The 11,644-nt window shown below is 67.7% G+C and overlaps 1 long non-coding RNA gene across 1 annotated transcript; it reads left to right on the forward strand.

Moving 5' to 3' along the window:
- Positions 1–6,320: 6,320 nt before the first annotated feature.
- On the forward strand, positions 6,321–10,080 carry LOC149120307 (uncharacterized). Its single transcript, XR_016226344.1, has 2 exons — positions 6,321–7,499; positions 9,328–10,080. It is a non-coding gene; the product is annotated as an uncharacterized LOC149120307 (long non-coding RNA).
- Positions 10,081–11,644: the final 1,564 nt, after the last annotated feature.

The raw sequence follows: 11,644 nt of genomic DNA on the forward strand, positions 1-11,644 counted from the left end.
GAGGCTGCCATGACCGAGACAGACCCAGCTCGGCCTGCTGACCACAGGTCACTGGGCCTGCTAGGCTGGCCGAACCTGTCATCCCGTGGGACTCCGAATACGAGAGGGCACATGGGCCACCAACATCTCTGCAGCCAGGCTTGGGATTGCTGACCAACGAGCTCAGAGAGGCGCCCCACCCCCACAAGGAACGGCTGAGCCCCTCAAAGCAACACCCACAGGTGCACAGAGAAAACAAACCCCACCTTCCAGGTCACTGGTCCCAGTGAAGGCCACAGCGGCGGGTGACCCTGCCGACATCGCAGAGGGGCTTTGCAGGAGATGCCCAAGGTGCAGCCGGGCCTCCCCACCCCATCCTGAGCCCACCCACCCCAGGCTGCGTCCTCCAGGGCCCGGAGTGTGAACCCCCCGCCTCAGTGGGCACCTTGCACGCCTGTCCCCGCCGGGGTGGAGGCCCAGCAGGTACTGCCAACCTGGAGAGCCTGGGGGTGGAGTCCTCCACTCTCCACTACCCAGGCCCAGAGGCTGTGGGGTCTTCCTGAGGTCCCCTGGCCCGTGGGCCACAGTGTCAGGCCCTGGAGACCCCTCCTGTCTGCCAGGCATGGCCACTACAGAGGTCATTTCTTGTCTATGGGCCAAAATGCCAGGAGAGTCTACACCCAGCACAGCCCGGAGCTGGGACCTGCAGGTGGAGCCCAGGACCCCAGAACATCGTCCACTCCCAGGCTGGCCTGGCACGATCTCCTGGCCTCTCCCTCACAGCTCCTGGGGGTGCGGGCCTCTCCTGGGAGGGTGTGGCCACTAGCGGCTCCTGGCGCTGGGCAGCTGTTCACTCGGGCCCTGGCCACTTGCAGAGTAAGTCAGGTGGCCACCCGCCTGTGTGGAAGACCTCTGGGAAGGGGCCCCGCAGCAGAGGCAGGACGTAGGGTCAGCGGGGGTCACGGTCAGCCCCCTCCACCCTGAAGCTGCGCTTCCTGAACCTGGTGCAAGGTGGTGCTCACGCAGGGGGGACACGAGGGGCAGCCTGCACACCACGTCAGGACCAGGCAGGACGCCGCCCGCAGGAGCCCGCACACCACGTCCACCAGCCCCAGCCAAGGTCAGGCGCCGAGGCTCGCTGCAGCCTGCAGTGACCAGCAGTCCCCCAATCACTAAAGAGGCAGGGACACGGGCGGCAACAGCAAAGTCCCTGCCCGTCCAGGCCATTGCTGCCCACGTCTCGCCCGTGCCCGGGGGCTCCCCTGCCGGGTGCAGCGCAGAGTGAACCGCCGGCTTTACGTTCTCTTCTTGGCCCTCGGCACCCTGGCTTCCCGCTCTGCCTGCAGCATGAGTTTCACAGACAGGGTCCTGAGATCCAGGGCCCCTGCAGGAACGGGGAGGGGCGTGGACGGCGTCTGCCTTCTCAGGAGCGCGACGTTGCTGAACCCCAGCACTGCTGCAGCCTCCCGTGCTCAGGCTGCGGTAAACGCGTCTTCACCGTCCAGCCCGCAGGCTGTGTGTCGGTCACCCCACAGCAGGCTCCTCTCAGTGGACGCGTTTGCATGGCCATCGAATGATGCTATAAATACCCAGATGGCCTCGGGCAGAAAAGAGGCTCCCACCCCTGAGCAGAGAACGGAGGATTTTGATCTGTTGCCATGGAAACCAGCAAGCTTCCCGCTCTCCCTCGAACTCTGATTTCTACGCTGTGGCTGTGTCCTCGAGCCCAGGTCTGGGCCAGGAGCCAGGAGCTTCATCCGGGTCTCCCATGCAGGTGCAGAGGCCCAGGGACTTGGGCCATGTTCCACTGCTTTCCCAGGTGCAGGGGCACGGAGCTGGATGGGAAGTGGCGCAGCCTGGACTGGAACCAGTGCCTGTATGGGATGCTGGCGTCGCAGGCAACAGCTTAACCTGCTCACCACAGCGCCGACCCCCTCCCTCCTTTTTATTTTTTGCTTTCAACAGAGGTGGGGGCAGAGGACACCCCTCGCCACTCCAGCCCTGAAGCTGGGCTCCATGGGGACGTCCCCAGTGAAGGGTGCGTTCTGTGAACGCTCGTTGGATTGTCCACTCTTGTCTGCTGGACAGACTGTAAGATTCTGCCCTGGCTGTCGGCACCGCTCCAGGAGGACAGGGCGTGGCCTCAGTCCCCCTGCACACATGGGGATCCAGCGTTTCTCAGCGTGCAGCTCCCCCGGGGGCTGCTTTTGGGGTCTGACAGCTTCCTACATGGAGTCAGGGGCCAGTGCAGCGACACCGTGGGTCAGCTACATCCTGTATCTGAGCGCCGGGTCCGGTCCCGGTGGCTCCAACTCCTATCCAGCTCCCTGCTTTGAGGGGACCGCACACTCTGTGGGAGAGGGGCTTTGGAGATGACCTCCTTGACCGGGCAGGAAGGGCCTGGGGTCAGTTACTGAAACCTGAGCCCTTCAGCTGCTGGGCTCAGGGCCACGGGGTCGGCGGCGACAGGAGGGCTCCTGGGCCAGCACTGTGACAGCCTCCTAGGGGTCTGGTCTGTCCCCGCTGCAGGGACAGGGACCGGGCGTGGGAGCCCCGACAGCCTCCTCCAGCTCCCCTGCAGTGCGGCTGCGGCCGGAGTTCTCTCCACGAGGGGCCTCGCTCCGCTGCTCCAGCACCCACAGGCCCCGCCCGCGGAGCTGAGCCCCGCGAGGGTCCTGCTTCCCCCACAGCCCTGGAGCCTGCTGGCCATGGAAGGAATGCACCCGTCGCCCCAGCCTGGAGAGCGGAGCCGGGGGGCCCCGGACATTCCTGGACAAGAGCAGACAGAGCCCAGGCGGCCAGGAAGCAGCCCCTGCCCGACTCCGGATGTGGCTCCCGGGACCCTGTCCTGCGGGGACAGCACTGCTCCCAAGCTGACAGCTCGGCTGCAGGTGGCCAACCTGGTGGAAACCCGCGCCTGGGCCGGGCCCTGATGCATTCCTGGGGCCCCCCCTGCTCCCTGCAGGTCCCAAGGCCCCAAGACACAAGACAGCCATGCCCCAGCGCATCGCCGTGGGCAGCCCGCAGTGGACACAAGACAGCCGTGCCCCAGTGCATCGCCGTGGGCAGCCCGCAGTGGACACAAGACAGCCATGCCCCAGCGCGTCGCCATGGGCAGCCCGCAGTGGACACAAGACAGCCATGCCCCAGCGCGTCGCCGTGGGCAGCCCGCAGTGGACACAAGACAGCCGTGCCCCAGTGCATCGCCGTGGGCAGCCCGCAGTGGACACAAGACAGCCGTGCCCCAGCACGTCGCCATGGGCAGCCCGCAGTGGACACAAGAAAGCCATGCCCCAGTACATCGCCATGGGCGGCCCGCAGTGTCCGTGCTGCCCGAGGCCCGTCCCTGGGCTGGCTTCAGAGGCAGGCCCACACCAGCTGCAGCCACGCCTGGCGGGCACTTTGTGGCCATCAGCCCAGCCAGGTGGGCGCTTGAACAGGTGAGGGAGGCGGGCTCAGGGGAACGGAGGCACGGCCACCAGGGGGTCCACACCCCTTTAGTGATCCCCACAGACGCTGTCTCTTTAAGGAAAGCTGCACGGTGGCGCTGGTCCAGCAGCCAGGGCGCAGGGCATGGGGAGCCGTGGGAGGCTGTGGGGTGTCCCTGCGTGCACCCCAAGCCCCCAGCCCAATTCTGAGATGATCTAGGGGTGCCGGGGCGGCAGATGCCATCCAGGGTGGGCATGGGCCTTGTGTGGCCCTCCCAGCAGGTCGGGGATGGGCCACCCATCCCAGGCAGGACCCCTGTGGCTCTTTCCTGGAAGACCCAGCTGGCTGGACCTTGGGGCCTCCCCAGCCTGGGCCCGCACCTGGGGCCTGCTAGGAGGGCCAAGAGCTAGGCACAGCCACACGGAGGGCTCCTGAGAGGGAGGCCGGGGCTCTCACGGAGGGATGCCCCCCGGACACAGGGAAGCTCCGGACTGGACAGGCACGGTGTCACGGAGGGATGCCCCCCGGACACAGGGAAGCTCCGGACTGGACAGGCACGGTGTGACATCACGGGCTCTGACGATGCCTGTGACAGGTCTGACAGCGGCTACACCACCGCCCACCATATCTGCAGCCCTTGTGGGAGCACCTGCCCCACCCCCCACCCCCGCTTCCAACCCAGCTCCCTGCTGATGGCCTGGGAAAGCAGCGGGAGACGGCCCAAGGGCTGGGCCCCTGCACCCTCGTGGGAGACACAGAGGAAGCTCCTGGCTCCTGGCTGCAGCCTGGCCCAGCCCCAGCAATTGAAGCCATTTGGGGAGTGAACCAGCAGATGGAAGACCTCCCTCTCCCTCTCCACCCCACCCCCTGAGACCCAGCTTTTCAAATATGTAAGCAAAGAATCCTAAACAAAAGGAGAGGGAGAGAGAATGCAGAGGGAGAGAGAGACACAGCTCCGGCTGGCCGGCGCTGTCTGAAGTTCTCAGGCTCTGGCCCCTTAGTCCATGACGCCACATGCGGGAGCTGACGGAGTGAGTGAGGGGATGCGTGGATGAGCGAGGGCGGGTGGGGAACGAGAGTGAGGGACACGTGCTGGCCTGTGTCGGAGCCGGGGAGGCTGGAACGTGGGGCGAGTGAGAAGACAAAGGGGGAGGTCAGGGGACACGCGTGCGCTGCAGGAAGCCGAGGGCGGGCGGCTCTGCAGACCCCAGGGCAGATAGGGAGATGCGAGCTGCCACACTGCCCCGGCCTCTGCTGCAGGGCTGGGGGCAGCCCCACTCCCACTGCCCAGTCCCAGCTGCCCCTGGGAACAGCCCTCTGCCTGCCAGCCGGCTCCTGGGGCCCAGGGTGCCAAGGCCCAGTTGTGTGGGGGTGAAAGGCGCCGGTCCCCACCTGCTGCACCACAAGCCTCATGGCCCAGAGCTGAGATTCAGGTGGGGGCAGGAGGAAGGCCCAGGGCAGGGCCCACCGCCCCTCTCCCCGCAGCAGCGCCTCCTGGGAAGATGAGGATTTGGGGCGGAAAACGGCCTTTCCCTGCAAAGATATGGAATGTCTTGAGTTTCCACGCTCAAGTTCACTCCAAGTTCACCGGCGGTCCCAGTGCCCGTGCCCTGGAAATGGCTTCCTCGGGCCGTGGGAAAACCCACATTGGAGGGGGGAGGGGGAGGAGGGCAGTGGGGGGGGGCGGCTCCCGGGCTGCAGACCCCGGGGGAGCCTGGGCTGCAGAGCAGAGGCCTGTGCTGCCCTGGACAGCGCCGAAGAGGCCGCGGGCTTCGAGGGGCAGCACTTCTGGGGAGGGGGCCTGGGCCCAGCTCCCCCTCACGCCCACCCCACTCCCTGCTCCTCCGTGCCTCTCCCTGCTGTCCCGCCTTCCACGAGGCCACCAGTGTCTTCCCAGAGGAAGTGGCGTTCACAGGAGAGGAGGAGGGCGGGCCACGGCTGGGGCGTGGGAATCCGGGAGCCTGGCCGGAACGCAGGGGGAGACAGGGGCTTCCAGGCAGGACGCGGAGGCTGGGGTGGACCCCGAGGGGATTTCATGGCCCCAGCGGGGGCAGGGGGCCTAGGGAGACCACCTGGCATCACAGGAGAAAGTTCTGGTTTCTGTGCACCTGGCGGGAGGGCGGGCGGGCGGGGCCCGGGGACCAGCAGGCGGCTGCAGACAGGCGGCAGCGTGTCGGGGCGGCAGCAGGGCTGTGAGCCAGGCATCCGCCACGCGAGCCGCGACTTGCCGGCTGCCAGCAGCTCCCCTCCCAGGAGGCCCTGGCCTGGCGCCCCCCACCACCACCACCGCGCGCGCCTTGTTGCTGCAGGGTGGGGCCTGTGGGGGCAGGTGGCAGCAACCTCCTCACCTGGTGGGACCCAGGGAAGGACCTCCCATGGCAGGAGACGGGGCAGTGAGAGCCGGGAGGCAGGGAAGGCCCTGTCTCTCCTGCGCCTCAACTTCCCTGTCTGAGCAATGGGCCAGTGCACTTGTCAGAATCAGTGTACACAGGGCCTCCGGGAGGCTGAGTGCACGGATGGACAGATGGACGGGCAGAAGAGTGGCTGGGTGAGTGAGTGGATGGATAGGCGGGAGGATGGGTGGACTGACAAGGTTGGTCGGTGGGTACATGGGCGGGCGGATAGAGGGATGGATGGACGGGTGGGCAGGTCACATGGTGCAGCGCAACTTCAGGGCACGTGGAGGGGGCTGGGGGCTTCCGTGCAGGCCAGCAGTGGGTCCTCTGCACCTGCTGTGCGTTCACCGTGTCCCGGTGAGAACGGGCGCCGTGAGCTTTCCGGCAGGGGACTGAGCTCTGAGCACAGCCTGGGCTGCCACGAGTCAGGGCACTCCCCTTGCTGGAGGCAGCCCTTGTCCCCTGTGCCCTGAGCACACAGCAGGGGCCACCCCGCTGCTGGCCTGCACGGAGGAGGCTGGGCACAGCCAGGCAGGCAGGGGAAGGGTCCACGGTGGGGGGGTGGGCAGCTCTCAGGTGCATCCTCCAGGCCTGGCCAGGAACCCGTGAGTGGCCCCGGCTGGCCCAGCAAAGCCGCCTGAAGCTGATCGACTGTCAGAGAGCCCACTGGGGCCCAGCCAGGGTGAGGCCGTAGGGCTGTCCTCGGACCTCTCCCTCGGCCCTCCTGTGCCTGCTGCAGCCCCGGCCGCTGCCCCGCGTGGCTTCCCTCCTGGTGTCTCCATGTGGTGGGGACCACCCACTGCCCGGCGAGCTCCCCGAGGTGCCCAGGCCCAGCTCCCTCACGGTCAGGGGCGCTGGCCACACCAGCCAGCAGTCCTGCCGCCAGCCTGCAGGTGGCCCCTGGGCCGGCGGCCTTCCTGGCCAGTGACTGGCAGGGCACACGGGCAGGACCTGGAGCCCAGGGCTGCGGGGAGCAGGACACGCTCAGGGAGGAAGCAGGACTACCGAGGCTGCCGCCGCCCACCCCAGCTGCTCCTCTGTCCCCTGGGCCTAGGGTCGGTTGGGCGCCACGTAACCCCACTCAGCATCACAACGCACCCTGGACCACGGCTACCGGAGTCGAACAGCGCGTTCCATACAACCGCAAGGTGCCAGCTGCTTCACCTCCTGCTGCCTCCCCGTGCCCGCCCTGGTCCTCCTCCAGGGCAGCCCGTGGCCCAGAACAGCGCTGCTGAGAGGAACCCGAAGCACACATTGCAGTTCGGCACGGCAAGAAAACCAGCGGCCAGCGGGCAGCCCCACAGTCGCCATGGGCAGGCGGCCCAGGTGAAGAGCCCTGCCCGCCAAGGATGGCTGCCCCTACCGGCCCACCGCGGACCTCCTGGCTGCTCAGCAGCTGCAGCGTCTCCGCCCGGCCCGAGGCACAGAGCCAGGGTCTGCCCACCTTCCCAGGGGCTGTCTGTCCCCAGCGTCCCTATGGCCTGCCCTTGGCCAGTGCCGGAACGCAGCTGTGGGGAGACAGAGGGGCAGCTTCAGGACCCAAGGGACCAGCAGTAGCCACCCACCACCCAGGGGCTTCCTCTGATGGTGTCAGGAGGCCTGGCCTCTGCCTGGCAAACTCCCAGCCTGCCCCAGGAGGGCCCTTGTTCCCAGCATGGTCCCTCCCACCTACGGCCCACTGTGACACATGAGCAGGTGAGCAGTCCCTGGGGCTGGTCCTGGGTGGGGCAAGCCGGAGAGGGGTTCCACGTCAGGGCCAGAAGACAGACGGCAGCCCCCGCACCCCCGCACATCCAGGACAGGGCAGGGGGCTGTGGGCGATGACCTCTCCCAGGAGCAGGCCTTGGGGCAGGGGGAGGACAGCAGCCCACGCTGGGTACTCGGGGGTCCCTGGGGTGAGGGGCCGAGCTCCGCCACTGCTGGGCTGGACAGGGGACTCCCATCAGCCTGAGCCCTGCACATGCTTGGCCCCCTCCCCAGCCTGGAGTGGGAGGGGTCCCCAAGTGCCCACCCTGGGAGCTGGCAGCTGACATGGTCCAGGAGCCAGGGACTGCGTGACCGTGGGCAGAGACTTGCCTGCTCCAGGCGTCTTCCACCAGGAACATGAGCCCGGGCCTCACCCTGCCTGAGACCCAGGAGGCCACGAACGGCCACAATGACCATACCATCCCCTCAGGAGTGCAGCCAGGGGAGCCCCATGGCCTCATGGAGAGGACCGCAGTTCCCAGGAAGCCCCTGGCCCCCAGTGTCCATCCTTGGCCACATCGTGCACATCCCAGGAGCTGGGGCGCACCCCGGAGACGAGGTCGGAGGCTCTGACCGCGGCCATGTGCTGGGCTCAGCTGGGCAAGCCCTGAGGGCGCCTCCACTGGCCCCGCTCCTTCCGCACAGCCCATGGGGACAGCACTGGCCACAGTGAAGCGCTGGGCAGGCTTGGGTCTCAATGGCCGAGGTCACTTCCAGACCTCAGGCAACAGGTCTGAGGGCACGAGGCTGCCCTGCTGGCCTGGGACCAGGAAACTGAGGCACAGCCCCCAGCAAGGCTGATGGCCCCCTCCCTTACAGGCCCAGGGTCCACCCAGCAGAGAGCTGACCACAGAGCACTCAGTGGCCTCTGGGCACAAGGGCCTATCCTGCTGTGCCATGGACGGGCTCAGGATCTGGCCGGAGCAGACCCCACAGGCCCCAGGCAAGGCCCCTCGGAGCAAGCCCTGGGCTGAGCGCTGCGTCCCCTGGCAGTAGCCGATCCTTCCCATGCTTCCCAGGGGGGGCGCCCCCAGGAGGGGCGCTGCACCCCACGCTTCCCAGGAGGGGCACCCCCAGGAGGGGCACTGCACCCCACGCTTCCCAGTGAGGGGCACATCCAGGAGAGATGCTGCACCCCACACTTCCCAGTGAGGGGCACCCCCAGGAGGGGGCACTGCATCCCACGTTTCCCAGTGAGGGGCACCCCCAGGAGGGGGCGCTGCACCCCACACTTCCCAGTGAGGGGCACCCCCAGGAGGGGGCGCTGCACCCAATGCTTCCCAGTGAGGGGCACCCCCAGGAGGGGGCACTGCATCCCACGTTTCCCAGTGAGAGACACACCCAGGAGGGGGCGCTGCACCCCACACTTCCCAGTGAGGGACACGCCCAGGAGAGGTGCTGCAACCTGCACTTCCCAGTGAGGGGCACCCCCAGGAGGGGGCGCTGCACCCCACACTTCCCAGTGAGGGGCACCCCAGGAGGAGGCACTGCACCCCACACTTCCCAGTGAGAGACACGCCCAGGAGGGGGCGCTGCACCCCACACTTCCCAGTGAGGGACACGCCCAGGAGAGGTGCTGCAACCTGCACTTCCCAGTGAGGGGCACCCCCAGGAGGGGTGCTGCACGACGGAGCCCCCAGGTCACACACCACAGGAGCTGAATGAGGACCCCCACCCGCCCCACGGCTGTGACTGTGGGGCACAGCTGGGCTGTGCACGGGGCCCAACCACCCCTCCACCCAGAATGACCATCCTCTTTGTCTACACCTCCCGACAGCCACCTTGGTTCCTCCCACACCACACCTGCCCCGAGCAGAATCTGGGACCAGATGCTGACTCACCGGCCGGCCAGGGGCCCAAGCTCGCCATGACCTGAAGACCGGTGGTTCCTGAACCTGTGGCGGCCACCCAGAGAGGGCCAAGGCCCCACAGGTGAGGACGTGAGGCAGCACACCTGCACACACTCCTCCCCCGGGGCAGACGCAGTCCCCACTCTGCCTGGGGAAGCCCCCGACCCCTCAGGAGGCGCCGGTGCTGCCCGCCGCCGAATCCGCAGCACGATGTCCAGTCCAGTGCCACTGACACCACACAGCCAGCACCACCCACCAGCGGCTGCGCCCCAAGGGAAACACCGCAGGGGGGCTCGGCAGCCCGGAGATCACAGCCAATACCCAGGGCGTGACTGCCTCAGGAGAGGCAGCCACGGGTCCACGCCAGGTGAGCCAGGCTCTGCGCCTCTACCACAAGGATCCAAGGTGGAGCCACTGCCAGTGCTGCCGCCTTCCCAAATGAACACTGGTTCGAGCCCCGGCTGCTCCACTTCCGATGCAGCTCCCTGCTGATGGCCTGGGAAAGCAGTAGAAGGTGGCCCCTGCACCTGTGTGGGAGACCCGGATGGAGCTCCTGGCTCCTGGCTTTGGCCTGGCCCAGCCCTGGCCACTGTGGTCACCTGGGAAGTAAACCAGTGGATGGCAGATCTGTCTCTCCCTCTCTCTCTAGCTCTGCCTCCCAAATAAATACATCTTCAAAAGCAGCAGCAGCTGGTGGCGGGAAGCTGGAGCCGGGGAGGGTGGGGCCGTGGTGGCTGGCCCTGGGGAGCGGGCGTCTCAGACCCAAGGCCAGCAGCCTGGGGGAGGCGGGTGGGGGTGGGGCCGTGCAGGCTGGCCCTGGGGAGCGGGCGTCTCAGATCCAAGGCCAGCAGCCTGGGGGAGGCGGGCGGGGGTGCCTGACTGGGAGAGGACCTTTCACACCAGACTTCAGATTGGAATTTTTCCTCTCAAAATAGAGAGGAACTGGCTGCCCAGGAGTTAAAGATAGAATCCTGTGGCCAGGCCGCGGTCACTGCATCCAGGCTGGCCCGGAGAGGGCGTGGGGCCCCCAGGCTGCTGCTCTGGCATCGGGGCCAGGGCAGGGGCTGAACTGGGGCTGGGGGTGGGGACCTCACAGGGGAACCCCTGGCCACTGCTGGAGCCCTCCTGAAGGAGGGAGCCCGAGGCCTGGGTGGGCAGCCTGTGGCTGGACAGGGAGGCTCCCGAGTCAGCTCAGGGAGCAGCCAGGGAGAGAGGGGTGAGGGGAGCCCTCCTGGGCTGGATGAGGCCAGGGGACAGAGCGGGTCCCCTAGGCCCCATTCCGAAGGGAATGCCCGGAATGGTCCAAGCTCCCAAACCCTGCCGGCACCACGGACTGACCCCCAGCCCGGCACAGCTGCTCCCTTGCGTCGGGGGCCCACGCCCCCCACCTCCCCGGAGGCTGAGCAGCGGCGACCAGGGTGGGGCTTTGCCACACCACCTGCATGCCCGGGGCCTCCCTCCCACAGCTGCACTGCTCCCCGACCCCGCTGCGGCACCTGGGGCCCCCAGAGTTGCGTTCTGCCCAGGGGCAGCTCCCACTGGTGTGGGCGTGCGGGGGCTGGGCAGAGGAAGCCCCTCCCCTGCCCTGAGCTCCACACAGACCCCAGCCAGGGGCAAGTCTGGCTCAGAGCTGCATGGCTGGGCCTCCGCGGGGACCTCCAGGGGTACAGCCCGGGGAAGCCCCGTTCCGGGCCCCCGCTGGGGTGGGCTCAGCTGCCTGCGGTTGGTGGAGGTCACAGTGACTTCGGGCGGGTCCAGGCGCCCGCGGGGCACAGCCCAAGGGTGCAGGAAGTGCTGGGTCTTCCGCGTTCGCTGGTCCCAGCACAGGACCAGGTGCCCCGCGCACGCGGGCACTGCACAGCGTCCTCGGAGCACGGGATGACAAGCACGTTTACCCTGGTGAGGGTCTGAAGTCATGTTCACCGCGGTCTCGTCACCACTCGGGACACGCACGCCCTGTATCGGTGTGCCTGGTTCCAGCTCCAGCTCCCTGCACACCCTGGGAAGCAGCAAGCGGCGAGGGCGAGGGCACGCAGGTCCCTCCATCTATATGGATGGAGTTCATGGCTCCTGGCCCGACCCTGGCTGCTACGGGCATCCAAGGAGCGAACCAGCTCGGGGGAGCTCGCTCTCTCTCCCCCTCCTCAAGTAAAATGCAAACTTGGAGCTAGAACCAGAGCTAGGTCCGTCCCGCAGGGCCGGAGCTGCTAGCAGGCTCAGGCTGGGGCCCTGCGTCCGGGCTCA

This window comes from Oryctolagus cuniculus, chromosome 19 (assembly GCF_051225735.1).
Source record: "Oryctolagus cuniculus isolate XC-2025 breed Fujian yellow rabbit chromosome 19, ASM5122573v1, whole genome shotgun sequence".
Classification (NCBI taxonomy): domain Eukaryota; kingdom Metazoa; phylum Chordata; class Mammalia; order Lagomorpha; family Leporidae; genus Oryctolagus; species Oryctolagus cuniculus.